This window comes from Canis aureus, chromosome 27, assembly GCF_053574225.1.
Source record: "Canis aureus isolate CA01 chromosome 27, VMU_Caureus_v.1.0, whole genome shotgun sequence".
Classification (NCBI taxonomy): domain Eukaryota; kingdom Metazoa; phylum Chordata; class Mammalia; order Carnivora; family Canidae; genus Canis; species Canis aureus.
In genome coordinates, this window is record NC_135637.1 from 11,329,700 (window position 1) to 11,352,555 (window position 22,856).

The window sequence follows — 22,856 nt, forward strand, 5'->3', positions numbered from 1 at the left end:
AGGAAGACTCCGTTCCGGCCCGCGCGGAGATGGGCGGGTCTGGGCGTGGCGGGAGGGGCCGCTGGTGCTGATTTCTTGGTGGTTCGTTGAAATAGGAGTCCGCGTTTTCTGAGGAACCTGTGCGGTAGATTTAGCTTTGTAGCTATATGGTCGAGTATCCAGGGCAGGAAAGGCAGGAAGAGACGTGGTAAATTTGAAAACGCCGGTTGGTTTGAAGTTCCCCCCCCTTTTATTTTTTTAGTAATAGCCGTCAGAGCAGGGCCTCGAATTTCCTCCCGAGGTGTTCAAGCCTCTCACACTCGGTGGTGACCTTAGTCTCCTCTCTGGAGGGTCGGCGAGCTGAGGCAAGCTGCTCACTCAGACACCTGACTTTCATAACAAGGTGTTATTGCGAACAGTTAAACCAACGGTTCTCAAATCCCAGCTGCTCTTTCCGAGCGACGTTCAAAATAACCAAATCTTAATCCTAACACAATGAGGGAATTCGGATGAAAAATTGAGTTCGAAAAATAAAGTATGGATTTCTTCAACCCGGCTGAATGTCCCAGGGTTGGTTTACCTATACTTTCTTTCCCCTGTAACTCCACCAGTGTTTAAAGAAGGAGACATTTAGATGTCAATTCACTCACCTCTCATAGGATCTGTTTTTCTTTTAAGATTTTATTTATTCATGAGAGACACAGAGAGGTAGAGACACCGGCAGAGAGAGAAGCAGGCTGCCCGCCCAGAGCCGGATGCAGACTCCATCCATCCCAGGACCCCAGGATCACCACCTGAGCCAAAGGCAAATGCTCAACCACTGAGCCACCCAGGTGCTCCTGTTCTATTTCTCTTAAGTAGACTTGTTTATATGCACTACGTCAGATTAAATAAAACACAAAGGCACACCGATTCCTTATGCTGCAAGAATACTTATTTTTTAAAGTTATATTTTACCGTGCTTAATGCCGTTTAACTTCTTACCCTATATAGTCCTGAATTTTCTTCTTTGGCAATAAAAATACAAAGAAAGCCTTTCACCATGTTGGGGCAAGCAGCTGAGCTTCACTGGAAAAGAAAGTATTAATTTATTCTTCTAATTAAGCACAAAGAAACTCAATAAAAACTTGCTGGTAGTACAAAGCCATAATTCTCCCTCCTAAGAAAGGAAGCTGGCAGGCCTACCTCAAAGTTAACGAATAAACACATCAAAAGATACTCAACATCATTAGCCATTAGGGAAATGCAAATCAAAACCACAAAAAGATACCACTTCACACCCACTGGGATGGCTAAAATCAAAGAGATATTAGTGTTGTGAGGATGTGGAAAAATTGGAACCTTAGTATATTGCTGGTGGAACTGCAAAATGGTGCAGCTGCTTAGGAAAACAATCTGGCAGTACCTCAAAATGTTAAACATAGAGTTACCATATGACCCAGCAATTCCAGTCCTATGTATAAACCCAGGAAAGATAAAACATATGTCCACCAAAAAAAAAAAAAAAAAAAACCCACAAAAAACAAACCCACAACCTCATACATGAATGTTCATAGCAGCATTAATCATAATAGCCCAAAAGTGAAAAAATCTAAATGTCCATTATTTGATGAATGGATTAAAAATGTGGTTTTTCCAGAGGTACCCAGGTGGCTCAGTCAGTTAAACATCTGAATTCCTGGGGATCCCTGAGTGGCTCAGCAGTTAAGTGCCTGCCTTGGGCCCAGGGTGTGATCCTGGAATCCTGGGATGGAGTCCCACGTCGGGCTCCCTGCATGGAGCCTGCTTCTCCCTCTGCCTGTGTCTCTGCCCCTCTCTCTGTGTGTCTCTCATGAATAAATAAATAGAACCTTTAAAAAAAAATCTGAATTCCTTCGGCTCAGGAATATTTAGCCAAAATAGGAATGAAGTACTGACACATGCTACAACATTGGATGTATCTTGAAAATGTTGATGCTAAGTGAAAGAAGTCAGTCACAAAAGGTCACATATTGTATGATTCCACTTGTAAGAAATGTCCAGAATAGGCAAATACATAGAGACAGCAGGAAGTAGAGTAGTATTTGCCAGAGGTTGAGGGAAGGGGTTAGGGAGAAATGAAGTGCCTGCTAGTGGGCAGTTTCTTTTTGGGGTGATGAAAATTTTTTTAAAGTAACTGTAGTGGGGGCACCTGACTGGCTCACTCAGTGGATCATGCAACTCTTGATCTCCGGGTTGTGAGTTCAAGCCTCACATTGGACATAGAGTTTATGTTACAAAAACAAAACAAAACACCCCAAAACAAACTAACAAAAACTTAATAAAACTAGCCATGAGGTGATATTTGCACAGCTCTGTAAATATACTAAAAACTATTAAATTGTACTATTTAAAAGAAATTTTTATGTTCCACTCCCAGTATGAGCTTGAACTCACAACCCTGGTATCAAGAGTCGCATTCTCTACCGACTCAGCCAGCAGGCACCTCTAAATTGTGTTATTTAAATGAGTAAATTGTATGATACATGAATTAAATCTCAATACAGCTTTAACGATAATAGAGATATTGAGAAAAAAACATACCTAAACAAAGAGTTAAAGCAACTGGAGAGTAGAGGAAGGCAATTAAAACAACCAAGGGTACACCTGAAACTAACACTATTTGTTAATTATACTGGAATTAAAATAATAAATAAATGAAACAACAGCAACAACCAAGGATAGAGAGAGATTTAAGTATTAGAGACCATTTAAAAACTGCAATTCTTAAGAAATTCTTGAGGAAGACTTATTTATGCTGTAAGATGGAGCCCCTAGTTGGGCTCCATGCTCAGAGCAGAGTCAGCCTGGGATTCTCTCTCCCCTCTTTTCTGAGCCCCTCCCCCACTCATGCTCACCTTCTCTCTCTAAAAATAAATAAATAGAGGGCACCTGGTTGGCTCAGTGGTTGAGTGTCTGCCTTCGGCTCAGGTGGTGATCCAGAGGTCCTGGGATCGAGTCCTGCATCAGGCCCTATGTCTCTGCCTCTCTGTGTGTCTAAAATGAATGAATGAATGAATGAATGAATAAATAAATAAAATCTTTATATAAATACATACATAAAATCTCTTTAAAAATCATAAGGGAGTAAATAAGGCACACATGAGTTCACAGTCTCTGAATAAGTTGGCACCTCCTAAATCTTGAGAGGCATTTTGTGCTTAAGCATCATACTTTTTTAATAAAGGAGATACATTATATGATCAAAATTTTTCCTTTGTTTCAAGTTTTATCTGACACCTTTCTTTCAATTGTGTATTAATTGTACCAATTGTGATTCAGGAAAATGTAGTCTGTTTGCTAATCTAATCATAACAGCCTAGTACTTTGTATTTCAGAGTCAAAAAACTATTACCAAGATACATGGGATAATTTATTGCAGCTCAACTACTTGTTTAGGAGGTAATTAGACTGTTACTTCCAGTGGGTGTTTTTAATCCCTCAAAAAAACTTTATTGTATTCACAATGTGTATAAGTCAATTAAATAATTTCAAAACCTCTCTCAAATTCAAAACAAAGCAAACATTATCTACAGTTTTTGAAGCTACTGAATAATCTTTCTTTCAACATCATGTGTATTCATAAAATAATAGGGTATAAAGCTAGCTATTTTTATTCTAGCAATCGATTTTCTCGGAGATAAAAGGTCATGGGGCACCTGGGTGTGCAGTTGGTTAAGCACGCAACTCTTGATTTCGGCTCAGGTCATGATCTCAGGGTCATGGGATTTGGCTCTGCGCTCAGCACCAAGTCTGCTTAAGTTTCTCCCTCTCCATCTGCTGCCCTCCCTGCTCTTACTCTATCAAATAAGTAAATAAATCCTTAAAAATATATATATTTAAAATGAAAAGTCATGGAAGAGACATGTGAGTCTTTTTGCAAAGTTGTTTAGCAACCTGCTACACCAAGCTATTTCTTATTTTGGAAGATTTCAAACATATATGAAGTAAATAGAACAGTGTGATGAACTCTCATGTATATATCATCCAGTTTTCACAATTCGTTACCTTCTGCCTTCATCTCATATCCAGCACTTGCGCCTCTCCACCCACGCACCCCCCGCCTTCAGAGGTAAGTCACCTCATTAGATTAGTGTAAGACTCTGGTTGCCTAGATGTGAGCCAAATAAAAGTAGTAGAGACTTGGATCTGGTTTGTTTGTTCTGTTTATCCTTGTCACCTTCACAAATGTAACTATTTTATCCAGTCAATGTAATCCATTTTCTTTGTGGCCATTGCTTAAATTTCATGACTTACAAGACCGAGTGGATTTTCTAACCATCCTTGATTAACTTGCCTTTGCAAATACGAAGACGTAGATAGGGCAAAAAATCTACTGGCCAGTAGAATGAAAAAGCATCTCTTCAGTGAAATGCCTAAGCCAGGTCTTATCTGAATCCCAGCTGTCTGATTGACTTCTGCTACAGTAAAAATAGTTTCAACAATACTTACTGTCATTTTAGGGAACTGTCTGTGCAGCTGGAGAACAGATGGTTCCACAGGATCATTTTGTTTTGGACTCAGGCTCTTTCTGGAATTCTGCTGGTGAATTACTTTGCCAACTTGAACATATAACCCTCTTCTACCATCATCTGTAAAATGAAGATAATGGTTATTAACTAGCAGTTTATGTCTTACACTTTGCTGAATGGTAGAAGAATCCTGGAAAGTGCAACAGAAAGAGAACTTTAAGGTGTTTTCTAGAGAGTAAAACAAATAATGTGAGTCCTTTTTATATTTCTCTAAAGTAAGTGGGAGCACTTTACAAGCTTTCCTCCACCCCCTTGGCCCCCATGGGAGAAAGGGGACAGGGTTTTCTTTTCAAGGCTTGGGAAATTGAGCCACAGAAGTGAGCCCTGCTGCCTGAGGCTTTTGAGGCAGTGATGAAAATGAGAAGAGCTGCCAAATTTTCTCTCCAGCCTAGTATTATGCTCACTTTTTTTTTTTTTTTATGCTGGCTTGTATTACTACTCTTTAACAGAGACACAGACCTTGTAAAACTAGTTAATTCTTGTACATTAGATCCGCATTCACATACAGCCTCCATGAATATTGTAAACAGTATTGGGGAAATAATTCATCTACCACTGAAATGTGGAGTTGGTACCATTTCCCCCTGGTACTGATGTTTCCTAACATTTGATTATATTAAGCACCCACTATGTAGTACCAAGCACCAAAAAGAAAGACACACCCCCTCTCCCCGTGGAGCTTAAATAGTCATAATAAAATGAAATGTCAGAAGTGGTTTGTTGGTGGGGTGCCTGAGTGGCTCAGGTAGTTAAGGGTCTGACTCTAGATTTCCACTCAGGTCACGATCTCAAGATTGTGAGGTCAAGCCCCGTGTAGAGAGCCCTGCTTCTTCTGCTTTTTTTTTTTTTTTTTTAAGATTTTATTTATTTTTGCACGAAAGACACACAGAGAGAGGCAGAGATACAGGCAGAGGGAGAAGCAGGCTCCCTGCAGGAAGCCCTGTGTGGGACTCCATCCCAGGACCCCGAGATCACGCCCTGAACCAAACGCAGATAGTCAACTGCTGAGCTACCCAGGCATCCCAAGAGCCCTGCTTCTGACTCTATCCTAGGCATGGAGCCTGCTTAAGACTCCCTCTCTGCTCCTCCTCCCCATCCATGTCCCCCCCCCACACACACACACACTCTCTCTCTCTCTTAAAAAAAAAGAAAAGAAAATACATAATTAAAGAAGAGGAGGAGGAGGAGAGGGAGGAAGAAGAAGAGGAAGAAGGAGAAGAAGTGGAGCAGCCCGGGTGGCTCAGTGATTTAGCGCTGCCTTCACCCTAGGGCATGATCCTGGAGACCCAGGATCGAGTCCCACGTCGGGCTCCCTGCATGGAGCCTGCTTCTCCCTCTGCCTGTGTCTCTGTCTCTCTCTCTCTCTGTCTCTCATGAATAAATAAATAAAATCTTTTTTAAAAAAGTGACAAACAGGGATCCCTGGGTGGCGCAGCGGTTTAGCGCCTGCCCTTGGCCCAGGGCGCGATCCTGGAGACCCGGGATCGAATCCCACGTCGGGCTCCCGGTGCATGGAGCCTGCTTCTCCCTCTGCCTGTGTCTCTGCTTCTCTCTCTCTCTCACTGTGTGCCTATCATAAAAAAAAAAAAAAAAAAGTGACAAACAGGGGCACCTGGGTGGCTGTGTCAGTCAAGCATCTGCCTTTGGCTGGGATTGTGGTCTTGGGGTCTTGGGATCGAGCCCTGTGTCTGGGTCCCTGCTCAACGGGGAGTCTGCTTCTCCCTTTGCCCCTCCCCATTGCTCGTGATCTCTCTCTTTCTCTCAAATAAATAAATAAATAAAATATTTAAAAAACAAAAAAGAAAAAGAGGGATGCCTGGGTGGCTCAGTGGTTGGGTGCCTGCCTATGGCCCAGGGCATGATTCTGGAATCCCCAGATTGAGTCCCACATCGGGCTCCCTGCATGGAGCCGGCTTCTCTCTCTGCCTGTGTCTCTGCCAATCTCTCTTTATGTGTCCCTCATGAATAAATAAATAAAATCTAAAAGAAAGAAAGAAAGTGACAAACATAGTGGTTGTATGGTGCAGACTGGCTGTTAAATATTAGTTGTTGACTCTCATAGTGTGCTGACACTGAACAACATCAAAAGAGGATCCCAGGGACTGTGGGTAGGTCACTAGCCAGGGACAAGATCCAAATCCAAAAGTCAAAGTATGTATCTATTTATATTATCACTTTGCATCATCCTAAAGTTGAAAAATTCTAAGTCAAACCCTTGTAAGTCAGGACCATCCATACTTAAAATCTAATGTGTTTTCAATTAATTACTAGTAAGATTTTGGGACACTTGGCTGGCTCAGTAGGTAGAGCAAAGGACTCTTCACCTTGGGGTTGTAAAATTATTGTTAAGATCTTGCTTCTTTTGGCTATTATTTCCTCCTATATTAAGATCCTTTAGTTACAAGTAATCCACCCAAATAAGCATCAGTCATTAAAACAGAGGATGGACATACGAACTCAACTGAACAGGCCAATCCAGCAAAACTGAGCCAAACTTAATCTATGCTCTCACACTGGCACCAGGGCACAATTTATTTCTCCCCATTTCTCAGCTCCATACTGGTTCCATTTTCCAGCTGGTTTTCCAACTGAAGCAGACATAGTGGGGAACAGCCTCAAGCTCCAAAGCTGCATGGTTTACCAAGCCTGGTTAGCAGGAAACAGTTTTTGTTTTTTGGTTGTTGGTTTTGTTTTGTTTTTAGATTTTATTTATTTGTTTATGAGAAACACAGAGAGAGTGGCAGAGACATAGGCAGAGGGAGACGCAGGCTCCCCGCTGAGCAGGGAGCCTGATGGGTGACTTGATCTCAGGACCCCAGGATCACAACCTGAAGCAAAGGCAGATGCTCAACCACTGAGCCACTAAGATACCCTAGTGTGAAACAGTTTAAACAAATATCCAAGATCAAGTGTGATTGGTCTGACCTGGGTCTTGTGCCCAAGGCTGAACCAATCACTGTGGTGGGAGAATAGGAGCAGTCCATTGGCTAAAAATGGGACTGACTCCCCCCAACCACACGGCCGAAAATTTCCCACTACATCTGAAGATTGTTAAATACCTGTATCCTTCCCTGACACCTTCCTTACTTCTTTTTCTTTTTAAAAGATTTTATTTATTCATGAGAGACAGAGAGGGAGAGAGAAAGAGAGAGAGGCAGAGGGAGAAGCAGGTTCCACGCCAGGAGCCCGATGCGGGACTTGATCCCAGGACTCCAGGATCACGCCCTGGGCCAAAGGCAGGCGCTAAACTGCTGAGCGATTCAGGGATCCCCCCCCTTAGTTTACTTTTCAAGTACATATATTGTAGTGACACCCAAAGAACACAGTTTTTGTAATTTGCTCTTGATACTTCAATCTGTGGGTATGAATTTTTTTTTTTAAGATTTTATTTATTTATTCATGAGAGACAGAGTGAGAGAGCGAGAGAGGCAGAGACATAGGCAGAGGGAGAAGCAATCTCCCCATGGGGAGTCTGATGTGGGATTATGGATCCCAGGACCCCGGGATCATGCCCTGAGCCAAAGGCAGATGCTCAACCACTGAGCCACTTAGGTGCCCCTGTGGGTGTGAATTTAAAGTCCCAAGTTGGAAGCTCCAAAACTTAGATTTGAGAAAAAAACAAAAACAAAAACAAAACACACACACACAGACACACACACACACATTTCAAAGCATCCTAAACATGATCTTCGAGATGGTTTAAATGTCTGGCTGAGTGAGTAACCTATTGTTAATGAGTTAGGCAAAGCAGTGCTATCAAAAATATTATTAGCAAGAGGGCTTCTGGGTGGCTCAGTCCTTGAGTCTGCCTTCAGCTCAGGTCCTGTTTCCAGGGTTCTGAGATAGAGCCTGCTTAGCAGGGAGTCTGCTTCCCCCTCTCCCTCTGCCCCTCCACTCATTCTCTCTCACTCTCTCTCTCAAATAAATAAATAAAAATTTTAATTAAAAAAATATTAGCAGGTAGGGGTGCCTAGCTGGCTCAGTCAGTAGAGCCATGCTACTCTTGATCTTGGGATTGTAAATTCCAGTCCCAGGTTGGGTGTAGAGATTACTTAAAAATAAAATCTTAAAATGTTAATAGGTAAATGATATAAGCCAAGGTTTTTTTTTTATTTGTTTATGTAAATGAGTGATCCATCACTGAGTTTTTAAGTTTGTGGTACTTATTAAAAAAAAAAAAAAGAAAGAAAGAAAAGAAAAGAAAAAAAAAGAAAAGAAAAGAGAGTCCAGATATATTGTAACCCCTGGCTTTTCACAATTCTTGCCCAATCTCTAAAGAACTACTCTCTAAATCTTATTTCATTTCTAAGAATAGAAATATCCTGGAGGGGGAAAAAAAAAAGAAATATCCTGAAGAATTAACCCAATTAGGGTACCTTTGGTAAATACCAAAATCTATCTTCACTTTGGCAGGGAAATGAGAATTATCTTGAGCAGAATTATCTTGCTTGGAGAGAGTGAATTTTTTTTAATGTTTTCTTTTTCCTGCTTACAAAACAGAAACATATTAATTGTGGAAAATATGGAGAAACATACAAAAGAAAATTAAGATCACTCACAATTCCACTACTTCAAAATTACTACAAGCATTTTATGTATATCCTCTGACAACTATAATAGCAATAATTAACATTTACTTAACCCTTTAGAATGCTAGGTGCCATGCATTAGATCATGGATGCTCTCATTAGATTATATCCTTATAGGGACACCTGGGTGGCTCAGTGGTTGAGCAACTGCCTTCGGCTCAGGACGTGATCCTGCAGTCCTGGGATGAGGTCCCGGCACTGAGCTCCCTGTAGGGAGCCTGCTTCTCCCTCTGCCTATGTCTCTGTCTCTCTCTGTCTCTCATGAATAAATAAATAAAATCTTAAAAAAAAAAAGGATTTCATCCTTATAACCTTTCCATGAAGGGCATGCTATTATTAGATGTTTTTTTTTAAAAAGATTTATTTATGAGATAGAGTGTGAGCACCTGTGTAGACACTGAGATCATGAAAAGGTTACCTATCATGTGACTCCATTTATATGAAATGTCTAGAACAAGTATATCTGTAGACACAGAATGCAGATTGGTGGTTTTCAGGGTCTGAGGGGAGTGAGGAATGGGGAGAAATTGCTTAACATGTATGAGGTCTCTTTTGAGGTGATGAGGATGTTTTGGAACTAGGTAGATAGGGTCATGACACAACATTGTGAATGTACTAAGTGCCATTGAATTGGTCACTTTAAAATGTTTGATATCACCTCAATTTTTTTTAAGTAGGCACCACACCCAACATGGGACTTGAACTCACCACCCAAAGATCAGGAGTCACATGCTGTAACTGACTGAGCCGGCCAGCCACCCCTTCATCTCAACTTTTTATTTTTCATTTTTAAAAAAGATGTTAAAAATGAAATGAAAATGTTATTTGAGAGAGAGAGAAAGAGCGAGAGCATAAGCTGGCAGAGGGGCAGAGGGAGAGGGAGAAACAGACCATCTGCTGAACAGGGAACCTGATGTGGGGATTGATCCCAGGACCCTGGGATCATGACCTGAGCCGAAGGCAGCCATTGGATTGAGCCACTCAGGTACTCTCAACCTTTTAAAGAACAAAATAAGTAAATAAAAAGCCTTTGTTTTCTTTCCAGCCCTGTCAAAAGTTTGATAAATTCTTCATAGAATTATTGTACTATGGTATCGTACACATCCAAACTATTTTCTTTTCCCTATCATTATTTCTACTCTCAATACTTATTTACATGTAGAAAACTATTGTCATTATGCTTCACAACTTAATTTCCTCCTTAATGCTTTCTCTGGAAAAAAAATAAGTAAATTATAATTTATGTTTTAGGATAATTTGTATTTGGAAAGGAAGAATCATATTCAAAAGTTTACCATTTTTCTCCCTATTGCCCTAGAATGGCTGTAGTGAAGATTATTGAAAATTTACATTCCAATCCAAAATGGATTCGTTATCAACAGGGAACAAAATGAAATGTTCAGTCATCTCCCTAAGACTTGTGCTTGGCACCTTTTTTTTTTTTTTTCTGTTTTAATATTTATACCAAGATTTTTGGAGGAGGCTGGAAAGGCAGGGATGTTTATCATTTGAGCAAAAGATATTAAGGTTCAGGTATATAGTTTTGAAGGTAACCCTAAATCCACGGAGGGAAAGCCCCTAGGGTTGGTATTGGTTTCTACTCTTTCCTCCTCTGCATATTCTCCTCACACCCTGCCTGGTCTTCAAATCTGGTCTACTTCCTTCCCACCCTGAATGATCCTGAATAAAGGGCATTCAGGAAATATGTTGGAGAATGAATAAATGAATGCAGATGTGCCAAATGAGAGTTGAAGACTGTTGTTCCATCAATTCTGGGGAGAAGGAAATCATTCCAGCTGGGGTGATCAGGTAAGGCTTCAACTTCAGTATGTCTAGGCCTCTGATCCTGATATAACCTGACCCATCTGCTTGTCTTTATGGTTGTCCTCATGACTTCTGCAGACTCTTTAGAATGAATTACACTTCAGGTAAATCTAGAGGAATGCATCGCCTTATCCTTCAAACTGGCAGACTTCCTAACAGAGTATATCACAGCCAATGAAAGTGCTCCTGGAACCTTAGGCTTAAGTTTGGGGGTAGTTTAACATTCTTCTTGCTCATCACTAACCTGTTGTCAGATCTTCCTTCAAAATATCTTCAGGAGGTCTCCCTTTTTTTCTATTTGTCTTTTTTTTTTAAAGATTTTATTTATTTATTCATGAGACACACACACACACACACAGAGGCAGAGACATAGACAGAGAGAGAAACAGGCTCCCTGCAGGACTCAATCCCAGGACTCTGGGACCATGCCCTGAGCCAAAGGCAGATGCTCAGCCACTGAGCCACCCAGGTGTCCTCCGCTTTTTTATTTTATTTTTTTAAAGGTTTTCATTTATTTATTCATGAGAAACACAGAGAGAAAGGCAGAGACACAGGCAGAGAGAGAAGCAGACTCCCTGCAGGGAATCCAATGCAGGACTCAGTCCCAGGAACCCAGGATCATGACCTGAGCTGAAGGCAGAGGCTCAACCGCTGAGCCACCCAGGTGCCCCCCTTTTTTATTTTAGAGAGTCAGAGAGAGACAGCATGTGCATGAGTGGTGGTGGGTGGGGGAGCAAAGAGAGAAGGAGACAGAGAATCCCAAGCAGGCTCCATGCTCAGTGCAGAGCCCAACTTGGACCAGTCTCATGACCCTGAAATCACAACCTGAGCTGAAGTCAATAGTCCAATGCCTAACTGACTGAGTCCAATGCCTCTTCATTTCTGTCTTTTAAAGACAAATGATACAAATGATCTGCTGTTTGTAGAAACCTGGAAAATGCAAATAATAATAATAATAATAATAATAATAATAATAATAATTTTAAAAAATATATATGTGCTATGGACTGATGTAGTCCCCTCCATTCATATGTTGAAGTCCTAAACCCTCAATGTGACTGTATTTGGGATAAGGCTTTTAGAAAGTAATTAAGGTTAAACGAAGTTTTTAGGTTGAGGCTCTAATCCAACATGATTGATGGCCTTAGAAGAAGAAGAAGAGAGATACCCCAATCCCCATCACTGGCCATGTGAGGACAGCAACAAGGCAGCCATCTGCAAGTCAGGAATAGTGCTTTCACCAGAGACTGAATCAGCTGGTATCTTGATCATGGACTTGCCAGTGTCCAGAACTCTGAGGAAAAAATTTTCTATTGTTTAAGCCACTGAGTTTATGGTGTTTTGTTATGGCAGCTAGAGCTAGAACAACATATAAGAAGGAGTCTGGTATTACCAGAATCTTTTAACCCAGAAGATAATTGGTAACACCACTTCTTTCCAGATTTTCTTTTTCTTTCTCATCCAAAAACTATCTTTGTCGTCTTATATACTTGCTGTCTCATGCTTTCCCCTTCTTCCCAAATTACAGCTCTCTTATTGGACTTACGATGTTCTCCTTGGTCAAATTCATCCAATTCTGCCTATACTTGGGGGCTTGCTTGTCTGGATTCCTTTAGCATGAGGTCAGAAATCTTCTTGTTCAAATCCTGCAAGAGGATAAATCCATACTAGAATGCACTGCTTTAAAATAAAATTGCGGGCAGCCCTGGTGGCTCAGCAGTCTAGTGCCACCTTCAGCCCAGGGCCTGATCCTGGAGACCCGGAATCGAGTCCCGCATCAGGCTACCTGCATGGAGCCTGCTTCTCCCTCTGTCTGTATCTCTGCCTCTGTCTCTCTCTGTGCCTCTCGTGAATAAATAAATAAAATAAAATTGCAACCATTTTTGTTGATTAGGAAAATGCCTGTCTGAGTTGGTGAAAAATCTGAACTATGACATTTATTTTAATTAATCAATTAATTTTTAGAGAGAGAGAGAGAGAGAGAGCATGAGTTGGGGAGGGAGCAGTGAGGGGCAGAGGGAAAGGGTGAATCTCAAGCAGACTCCCTGCTGAGCATGGAGCCCAATGCGGGGTTGAAGGGGCGCTGAGCCCACGACCCTGACTGAGATCATGACCCTAAGATCATGAGGTGAGCTGAAATCAAGAGTTGGACGCTAAACCAACTGAGCCACCCAGGCACTCCCTGAATTATAATGATTGGAAAGAGATGTGATTTTAGCATGTTCAAATCTATGCAATAACTCTGAATAATACAAACAAAATTCAGGAAAATTGAAATTCTTGGAAATTTGCTTTTATGAACAGATATATATGATTTCTCTGGCATTCAATAACAAGTTTATGTTTGTATAGTGCTTTATTGTTTCCAAAATGCTTTGCCATTATTTATTTATTTACTTACTTATTTATTCATGAGAGACACACAGAGAGAGGCAGACAAAGGCAGAGGGAGAAGGAGGCTCCCTGAGTGGAGCCCGATGCGGGACTTGATCCCAGGACCACAGGATCACGCCCTGAGCTGAAGGCAGAGGCTCAACTGCTGAGCCACCCAGATGTCCCTGCTTTGCCTTCATTATTTATTTTGATCCTCAGTCTCAGAAGTAGGGGAGACAGGTATTCTGTTTTCCATTGAAGAGGTAGTAAAAAAGCTAGTGACTACTTGGAAAGTCAAAAGTCACCCAGCTTATCAGTTTTTATTTTTATTTTTATTTTTTTCATTTTATTTATTTATTTTTTTGCTTATCAGTTTTTTTTAAAGCTTTTCTTTTTTTTTTTTTCTTAAGATTTTATTTATTTATTCATGAGAGACACACACAGAGAGAGAGAGGCAGAGACCCAGGCAGAGGGAGGAGCAGGGAGCCTGATGTGGGACTCAATCCTGGGTCTCCAGGATCACACCCTGGGCTGCAGGCGGCACTAAACCGCTGAGCCACCAGGGCTGCCCTGCTTATCAGTTTTTAAATGCAATATAATAACAACTAATATTTATTATGGTTTGCTAAGTCCTAGGTACTATTCTAAGCACTGTACATGTATCTCCTTATTTAATGCTTATAATAATCCCTGAGGTTTGTACTGTTTGCATTCCCATTTTATAAACAAGAAAACTGAGGCACAGAGAATTAAGTAATTTGCCCAAAGTCCCGTGATAGTAAGTGGTGGGACCAGGTTCAAACCCAAGCCAGCTGCTTACAGGGCCCACACGTCTAACCAGGTTCTGAAAAGTGGTAGATTCACAACAGACATTTCAGAAGGACGGAGATGTTGTATTTCAAACAGGTTAAGAGGAACCTACTATGGCCTGGTTTGCATGGTTCATATACCTAGAATTGGTTCCTATGCAGTGAGAGAAGAATCCTCAGGATTGATTGTCCAAAGAAATGCAGGATTCACAGACTCTTTGTTAATGATATTTAACTGCACTCCATTTGTAATATTCTGCATTTCTGATAACACACTTGCACTCAAGTGACAATTCTGTTTCCTCAGACTGTAAGCATCAAGGTGCAGATCTTAATGTCTGGTTTCTTGCCACCCAATATAGTGCTGTGTTTAAAATTGTTTTTTACCTTGTTGGCCAAGAGGAAACAAGGTAGGAAAAAGGACATAAAGAATCTGAGCTGTATTCTGCTACCAAATAGCTGAGTGACCTCCAGGTCTGGTTTTCCTCAACCTGTAGGCCTTGAGTTAATTATGAAAAGATTACCAGCAAGTAGCTTTTGTTAGAAAATGCAGAGTCATATACTTTGTTTATTGGGGTAAAATTCACATAACATAAAATTCATGATTTTTACTATTTTTATTTATTTTTAAAAGATTTCATTTATTTATTCATGAGAAACACAGAGGCGGGGACATAGGCAGAGGGAGAAGCAGGCTTCCTGTGGGGAGCCTGATGTGGGACTCAATCTCAGGACCCCAGGATCATGACCTGAGCTAAAGGCAGACACTCTACCAGTGGGGCACCCAAGTGCCCCAATTTTTTTACCATTTTAAAGTGTACAATTCAGCAGCATTTAGAATATTCACAATGTTGGGCAACCATCAACACTGTCTGGTTCCAGAACATTTTCATCTGGATATGGAATACCCAGAGCAGCTAAATCCATAGAAATAGAAAGTGGATTAGCAGGGGCTGGGGGGAGGGAAACGAGGAGTAACTGTCTAATAGGCACAGTGTTTCCTTTTGGGGTGATGAAAATGTCACTGAACTATTCACTTAAAATGGTTAATTTCGTGTAATACTAATTTCACCTCAATTTTTTTTAAAAAAGTGGGAGAAAGTAAATGTAGCTTTGTCTAGTCAGAGGCAAAGCACTTCAAATATAGACAGAGATGATACGGATTGGTTAATGGGAAGAACTCCACGTGAGATCCAGCCCGAAGCCCCTGTTCCATCTACCATGCTGTACCCTGAGATTTTAAGAGTGGAGACCAGTTAGGCCATTCATCAGCTTTGTGTGATGGAACCTTCTCAAAGTATGACCAGAGGACTGGCAGGCTCAGCATCATCTGGGAGCTAGGTAGTCTTTCAGAATCCCCCACCGCCCCCAACTACCTGAATCAGAATCTGTATTTTGCCGAGCTTCTCAGGTCATTTGAATGCATCTTAAAATTTGAGAAGCACTCATTAGAATACTAAGGGGGTTCAGGCTATCCTGCTTTTGGCAACCCAATAAACATAACTGGACTTTTCTGCTGAAGACGCATTGTGGCATGATTGCTTGCTGAACTAGTTCCCAGCAGTCTTTTATTAGCATTCTCCCCTGAAGGCGCTGGAAAATTTATCCACCATCAAAAGACTTACCCATTCCTTTTGATGAACTCAGCTTCAGGGAAGAATAAGTCTGGACAATCCAAATCACCTACCAGGGGCTAGGAAAAAGTTGCAGTAGCTTCCAAATCAGCAAGGGAGAGACTGCCTTTGTATATGAGATGTGGCTGAGTATATTCAAGGAATTACATGTTTTAGAGTGCCACTTCTGAAGTGGATTCTAATTGGGTGGTTTTAAAGAGGCTGTTCCTTGGCCTGGAGTACCCTGCCTCTTTGTGATTTGAATCTGTCTGTAGCACTTGCTCAGTATTCCAAACTTGAAAATCAAAAGATAAAAGTCTACACAATGACACTATATTCTTCTAACTAATTTTATGGTAAAAGTTACTTGATTTAACTTTCTGTCAACAAAGAACCAATTGTTGGGGCACCTGGGTGGCTTCAGTGGTTGAGCATCTACCTTTGGCTCAGGGAGTGATCCCCGGGTCCTGGAATCAAGTCCCACATTGGGCTTCCTGCATGGAGCCTGCTTCTCCCTCTGCCTGTGTCTCTGCCTCTCTGTGTGTCTCTCATGAATAAATAAATAAAATCTTAAAAAAAAGAGAGAGAGATACCCAACCATTAACATATTTGACGAATATTTATCATATGACAATTATGTGCCAGATGCTGCTATACAGCAGTGGCCAAAACAAAGGAACTATAACAGGGTGACATAGAAGTTACCGCTGGGTTGTGATATGATAGTCAATTTTATTTTTTTCTGTTTTATCCTTCTTTCGTTTTTCAAGTTTTCTGCAATCATACATTATTTTGATAATTGGAAAAAATACAATGTTATGTAAACATTTTTTAGTAAGTCCAGGGTCAGGGATGCCTGGGTGGCTCAGTGGTTGAGCATCTGCCTTTGGCTCAGGGCATGACCTTGGAGTCCTGGGATCAAGTCCCACATCGGGCTCCCTGCGTGGAGCCTGCTTCTCCCTCTGCCTGTGTCTCTGCCTCTCTCTCTGTGTTTCTCATAAATAAATAAATAAATAAATAAATAAATAAATAAATAACATTAAAAAAAAAAGTAAGTCCAATGTTGTATCAGTTTATTTATTTTATTTTTTATAGATTTTATTTATTTATACTTGAGAGACCAACTAAGCCACCCAGCCTCCCTTATTACAATTTTTCTACTGTTAAACCTACTTAAGTACTATATATCCTGATCAGGATAACAAGGTTAAGTATTAATATGCACCTGATAAAACAGTTGAACATGGAAATTGACCTTTCTGACTCTTCCTCGTGTATGCAAGAAGGAACCAGAGAGATTTTTCATGTGTGCCTTATGGAAGCCCACCCACATAGTTTGCAATAACACTACACATGTATAAATACACAGATATGCAGTCAAAATGATTGCAAAATGAAATAAGATACACTTCTGAAAAATTAAACTTGAGTCATTTAAAAAATCTTTTTATTTTTAAAAAAATATTTACTTATTCATGAGAGACACAGACTGAGAGAGAGAGAGGTAGAGACACAGGCAGAGAGAGAAGCAGACTCCCCACAAGGAGTCCAACGCAGGACTCTATCCTGGATCCCGGAATCACAACCTGAGCCAAAGGCAGGTGCTCAACTGCTGAGCCACCCAGGCAGCCCTAAAAAATCTTTTTAAAGTATAACTTTGTGGGGGTTACCTGGGTGGCTCAGTCTGTTAAGCGTCTGCCTTCAGCTCAGGTCATGATCCCTGGGTCCTGGGATCAAGTCCTGCATCATGCTCCCTGCTCAGCAGGGAGTCTGCTTCTCCCTCTACCCTTCACCCCCCTTATGATCTCTCTTTCACTCTCTCACTCTTTCAAATAAATAAATCTTTAAAAAAGTATAACTTGGAGTTAAATGTATAATCTAAGAGTGTATATTAATTATATACACTTTATAATTAATACACTTTGTATTAAATGTATAATCTAAAAGTGTATATTGTTTTAAATCGAGGTAAAATACACATAAGAAAATTCACCATTTTAAAATGTGCAATTAAATGGCATTTAGACATTTACTGTGCTGTGTGACCACCACCTCTGTCCAGTTCCAAAATATTTTCATCCCTCCCCCCAAAAAGAGGCCTTGCACCCATTAAGCAGTCACTCCCCTTTCTCTCTACCTCCAGCCCCTGGAAACAACCACTCTGCTTTCATCTCTATGGATTTGCCTATTCTGGATGTTTCATATAAATGGAATCATTTGTGTTCACCTCTGTTACCTTGTGTCATGTTTTCAAGGCTCATCCATGTCCTAACATGTATGTATCAGTTCTTCATTCCTTTTTGTGGATGACTAATATTCCATCACATGGACAGACCACATTGTGTTCATCCATCCACCAGGTGTTGGACATTTGGACTGTAACCGTCTTTTGGCTATTGTGAATGGTGCTGCTGTGAATATTCTATTCGTGTACAAGTTTTACAGGAACGTGTGTTATAATTCTCTTGGCTGTTTACCTAGGAGTGAAACCACTACCCCATATGGTAACTCTATGTTTAGCATTTTGAGGAACTGCCAAACTTTTCCATTCCTGCCAGTCATGCATGAGTGTTCCAGTTTTTCTACATCCTTGCCAACATTTGTTATTGTCTGTCTTTGGTTCTATCCCTCCTAATGGGTGTGAAGTGGAGTCTCAGTGTGGTTGCCCCTATTTATGGCTCATCTGAACTAGACTGTGGCTTCCAGGAAGGCCTGAGCTGGATTTGTTTTGCTCATCACTCTTTTACCAGTTTCTGGCTAAGCGCCAGCATGTGCTAGATGACAGCAGACTATGTGATGAATAAGAATCTATAGCCACCATTATTTATGTCCTAGTCCTTCTAGATGTCTCCTCTGGCATTTATAAGTTTTGCTAGGGCTGGTCAGAAACATTGGTAGACATAAAGCAGTTGAGGGAGGCCTGGGTGGCTCAGCGGTTGAGCGTCTGCCTTTGGCTCAGGGCATGATCCTGGGGTCCTAGGGTTGAGTCCTGCATCGGACTCCCCACAGGGAGCCTGCTTCTCCTCTGCCTATGTCTTTGCCTCTCTCTTTTAACTTTTTATATTATTATCATTTTTTAAAGATTTTATTTATTTATTCATGAGAGACACACACACAGAGAAGCAGAGACATAGGCAGAAGAGAAGCAGGCTTCATGCAGGGAGCCCAATGTGGGACTCGATCCTGGCACCCTGGGATCACACCCTGGGCTGAAGGCAGACATTCAACCACTGAGCCACCCAGTGTCACCAAATCTTTTTTTAAAAAAAGAACATAAAGCAGTTGATAAAAGGAATGGTGTTAGAAGTGTTGAAGTTCCTAAATCTAGTTTTCAGTTCATAAATTCATTGCAATAATATTGATATCGGTTTTGGGAGAATTCTAAACTTTCGTTTGCTAATAAAGACATCAGTAATACTCTTGTCTATGAGATATTGACTGGGTTGAACAACAGATTTCCTGAATGCCTGTCCCAAGGGCTACCGTCCTCAAGGGCTGGAGGGTGGGTGTCTAGGTTGTAAGCACATCACATGGATTAGTTCACCTTTAAGACACTCTTAGAACAGATTCATCATTTCTCTGGGACAATGGCTTTCTTCTCTGAAAGCTTTCTCTCTCCTTAAAGATGCTCATTCTTTTGCTCATTCATTGACAAAATGAAAATACAGAAGATGTGTTTCCTTCCTGTCTTTCCTTACACACACTGCAAATAAAATACCTGTTCAAAGAACTTAAGATAAACAGGATATTAGAAACTTTCTCTGGCAACTTAATTGCTTTTGTGGTTTAAGGCCATTAAGAGCTTGAATGTAGAGTGGAAGAATCATGCAGTTTTTAAGATTGAGTAATGCTCCGAAGTTCCAGAAACTTATGGGAATGATGACCTCCAGTGCTTTGGCTGGGAAGCATAAAACCACTTTGAATTTTCCAATACACCCGGCTTGACAAGGATCAGTTAATCACTCCCTTAAGCTTTATTTTTTAAAGATTTTATTTATTTATTTATTAATGAGAGAGAGAGAGAGAGAGAGAGAGAGAGGCAGAGACACAGGCAGAGGGAGAAGCAGGCTCCATGCAGGGAGCCTGACCCGGGACTCGATCCCAGGACTCCAGGATCATGCCCTGGGCTGAAGGCAGGTGCTAAACCACTGAGCCACCCCGGGGATCTCCTCCCTTAAGCTTTATTTTTATTTATTTATTTATTTATTTATTTATTTATTTATTTTTCCCTTAAGCTTTAGATCAAGTACACACTATATCCTGAACTCTAGTAGAAATAGGCATGTTCTTAGACACTAAATATGACATGCTATGGATCTGTTTCCAATTCGTTCTGATCAATCTCTGAGATTCCAAAGTTAGGTTCTGACTTTGGTTTCTAACATTAGGAAGTTTTATTCACAGCTGGTCACAATATGAAGTGCGATATATTTGGAGGAAAGAAAAAGAATGAAATGCTAAATCTAAAATTATTCAATTTAGGTCATGCTGTGGACTAAATTATGTGCCCCCCAAATTCACCTGATGATGAGCATGTGAAAGTATTTGGAGGTAATTAAGGTATGATGATGTTATGAGGGTGGGGTCCTCACGACAGGATAAGATCCTTCCTTCTAAGAGGAAACACCAGAGAGTTCTCTCTATTTCTGCCATATGAGGACATACTGAGAAGGTGGCCATCTGCGAGCCAAGAAGAGAGCTCTCACCAAAAACTGAGTCAGCTGGCATCTTGATCTTGGGCTTCCCGACCTCCAGAACTCAGAAAAAACCCTGTCTATGGCATTTTGTTATGGCAGCCTGAGCGAACTAGATAGCTCATACATCTATTTATATAATTGTTTGGTAAGATTAAAAACACAAAAATCAGATCTATTCCTCTTGGATCCAGTTTTCCCTTTGCCTAAATAACCAAGGTCTAAGTATGGACTCCAAGAGGATGAGAAGGGACTGTTTCTAGTAGATAGCACTTTAGTCCAAATTCTTTCCCTGTATCATCACTTGTCATCATGTGACTTTGTAGCTCCTCTTGCTTAAGAGGCAGAGCCTATTTCCTGACCTGCGCTAGCCTTGAGCCTTATGCTTCAGCTAATAGAATGTGGAGTGAGTACCGATGTGTCCTACCACTGGACTGAGGACTGTAGGGTGTACTTGTCTCTACTTTCTTGCATACATGAAAACATTCTTTGGGGTAGCCTGCTAGAGGAAGAGAGACACATAGAGCCACTCCAGGTGTCCTAGTCACAGCCACTCCAGAACATCCAGTCAGCCAGCCCTGAGATCTGTGATCTAGCTCCAGCAAGATTAACGGAGCTCCTAGCCTACCACCTCAGATGTGTGAGCAAACATGTTTCTTATTCTACGTTGGAAGTTTTATAATTGTTACACAGCATTATTATTGCAGCAGGGAACTATACACTACCACTATTTGGCACTGGATATTCATCAAACATCAGTGATCCAGAAACTCTTGCAAACTAAAACACATGCAATTTTTACAAACCAAGGATTTAACAACCTGCAAAGAAGGAAAAGCAATGAACAAATACAGTTTCTGCTTCTATTACAGAAAGCAGCTATTTCTACTGGAAACTGCCATTTAGTCAAGTATTGAGAGTAAGTCAGGGTATCTTCAAAGAAATGAAAATTATGAGTGTAAAATGTACTCATATACTAATGAAAATTACATAATGTATTTTACCTTTCAATTATTAGCACTAAGAGATATTTGAATTGGGTTCAAGCAAGCAAATGATGATAGTTGAGAGGAGAAGCATAAACTCACCCCCCCCCCCAGCTAATTCATTTGTTTATTGATTCTTCGAATTGCAGATGGTGATGTTTCCTTTGGATGAAACAAGAGGTCCAGAGACAACTAGAGTTTCTTTCCCCAGAGAATGAGGTCAATTCAGGTCATGAGCTTTGAGAAACTGGAATGTTACCTTGGGTCTAGAAATACTTAGTGATGCTTGCCAGGCTAGTGATCAAGTTTCCTCAGCAGCTCAGTTAATGACTCAGAACTTTCTGTATTAATTGAGCCCTGAGACTCTACATGACTCTCTCAAAGTCGGGGCTCATTTTATTTAATAGGAGATATTTTCTTCTCTCACAGCTGGATTTTCTTGGATTATCAACAGAGATTGTTTACACATGTACACAGGAGACCTGGTTCACACAGTACATTTTCCTTGCTCAGGGCGATCAGAGCAATTATCTACTTCCTCTAACAAGATGTCTTAGAATTGCACAACCACCACAGTTAGGGTTTGTCATTTTCAGAAGTTTTGGAACTGATCAGCAGGTAGAGCATGTGTTCTGTGACACTGCTGGCTTTCCATCTGCTGTGTGAGCTGCAGATGATGTGCTGACACTTAGCTGCTGGAGAGCTACTGCCTAATGAGCAATGGGGAAAATTGGTTCTATTTGGCACACTTCTACTTGGGGTGTACAGTGTTCAGAGATACAGAAAATCATGAGTACAGTCACCCATTACTCAAAATAACTTAAAACATCTTCCATAATTACTCAGTTCTTTCATAGTCATGACATTGCTAATCATGACTCCTGATTAAATAACAAGCTGAGTTCCTGATGCTCATTAAGATGCAGAGGCCACCCTCGTTCATTGCTGGTAGGAATGTGAAGTGGTGGGGCCACTGTGGAAGAGTCTGGCAGTTCCTAAAAAAGTTAAACATAGAGTTACCATATGACCCAGAAATTCCACTACTAGGTATATACCCAAAAGAATTGAAGACATCTGTTCACACAAAAACATGTACGTGAATGCTCACAGCACCATAATTCACAATAGCTAAGTAGTAGAAACAACTTAAATGTCCATTGACAGGTACAGAAAATTAAATGTAGTCTATCTTTACAATGGATTAGTATTCAGCCATGAAAAGGAATGAAGTATTGACATATGCTACAACATGGATGAACCTCAGAAACATTAGGCTAAAATGAAAGAAGCCAACACAAATGGCCACAGATTGTATAGTTTCATTTATATGAAGTGTCCAGAATACACAAATTTATACAGAGAGAAAGAAGTTTAGTGGTTGCCAGGTGTTAGGGTGAGGGGGGACAGTGAGTGCTAATGGGTCTGGGGTTTCATTCTGG

The 22,856-nt window shown here is 40.8% G+C and overlaps 1 long non-coding RNA gene across 1 annotated transcript; it reads right to left on the reverse strand.

The window, feature by feature from the left end:
• Positions 1-865: 865 nt before the first annotated feature.
• On the reverse strand, positions 866-12,588 carry LOC144299817 (uncharacterized). Its single transcript, XR_013366492.1, has 4 exons — positions 12,489-12,588; positions 4,450-4,589; positions 2,890-2,994; positions 866-1,047 (listed from the first exon to the last, which is right to left on the reverse strand). It is a non-coding gene; the product is annotated as an uncharacterized LOC144299817 (long non-coding RNA).
• Between the last annotated feature and the right edge of the window lie 10,268 nt (positions 12,589-22,856).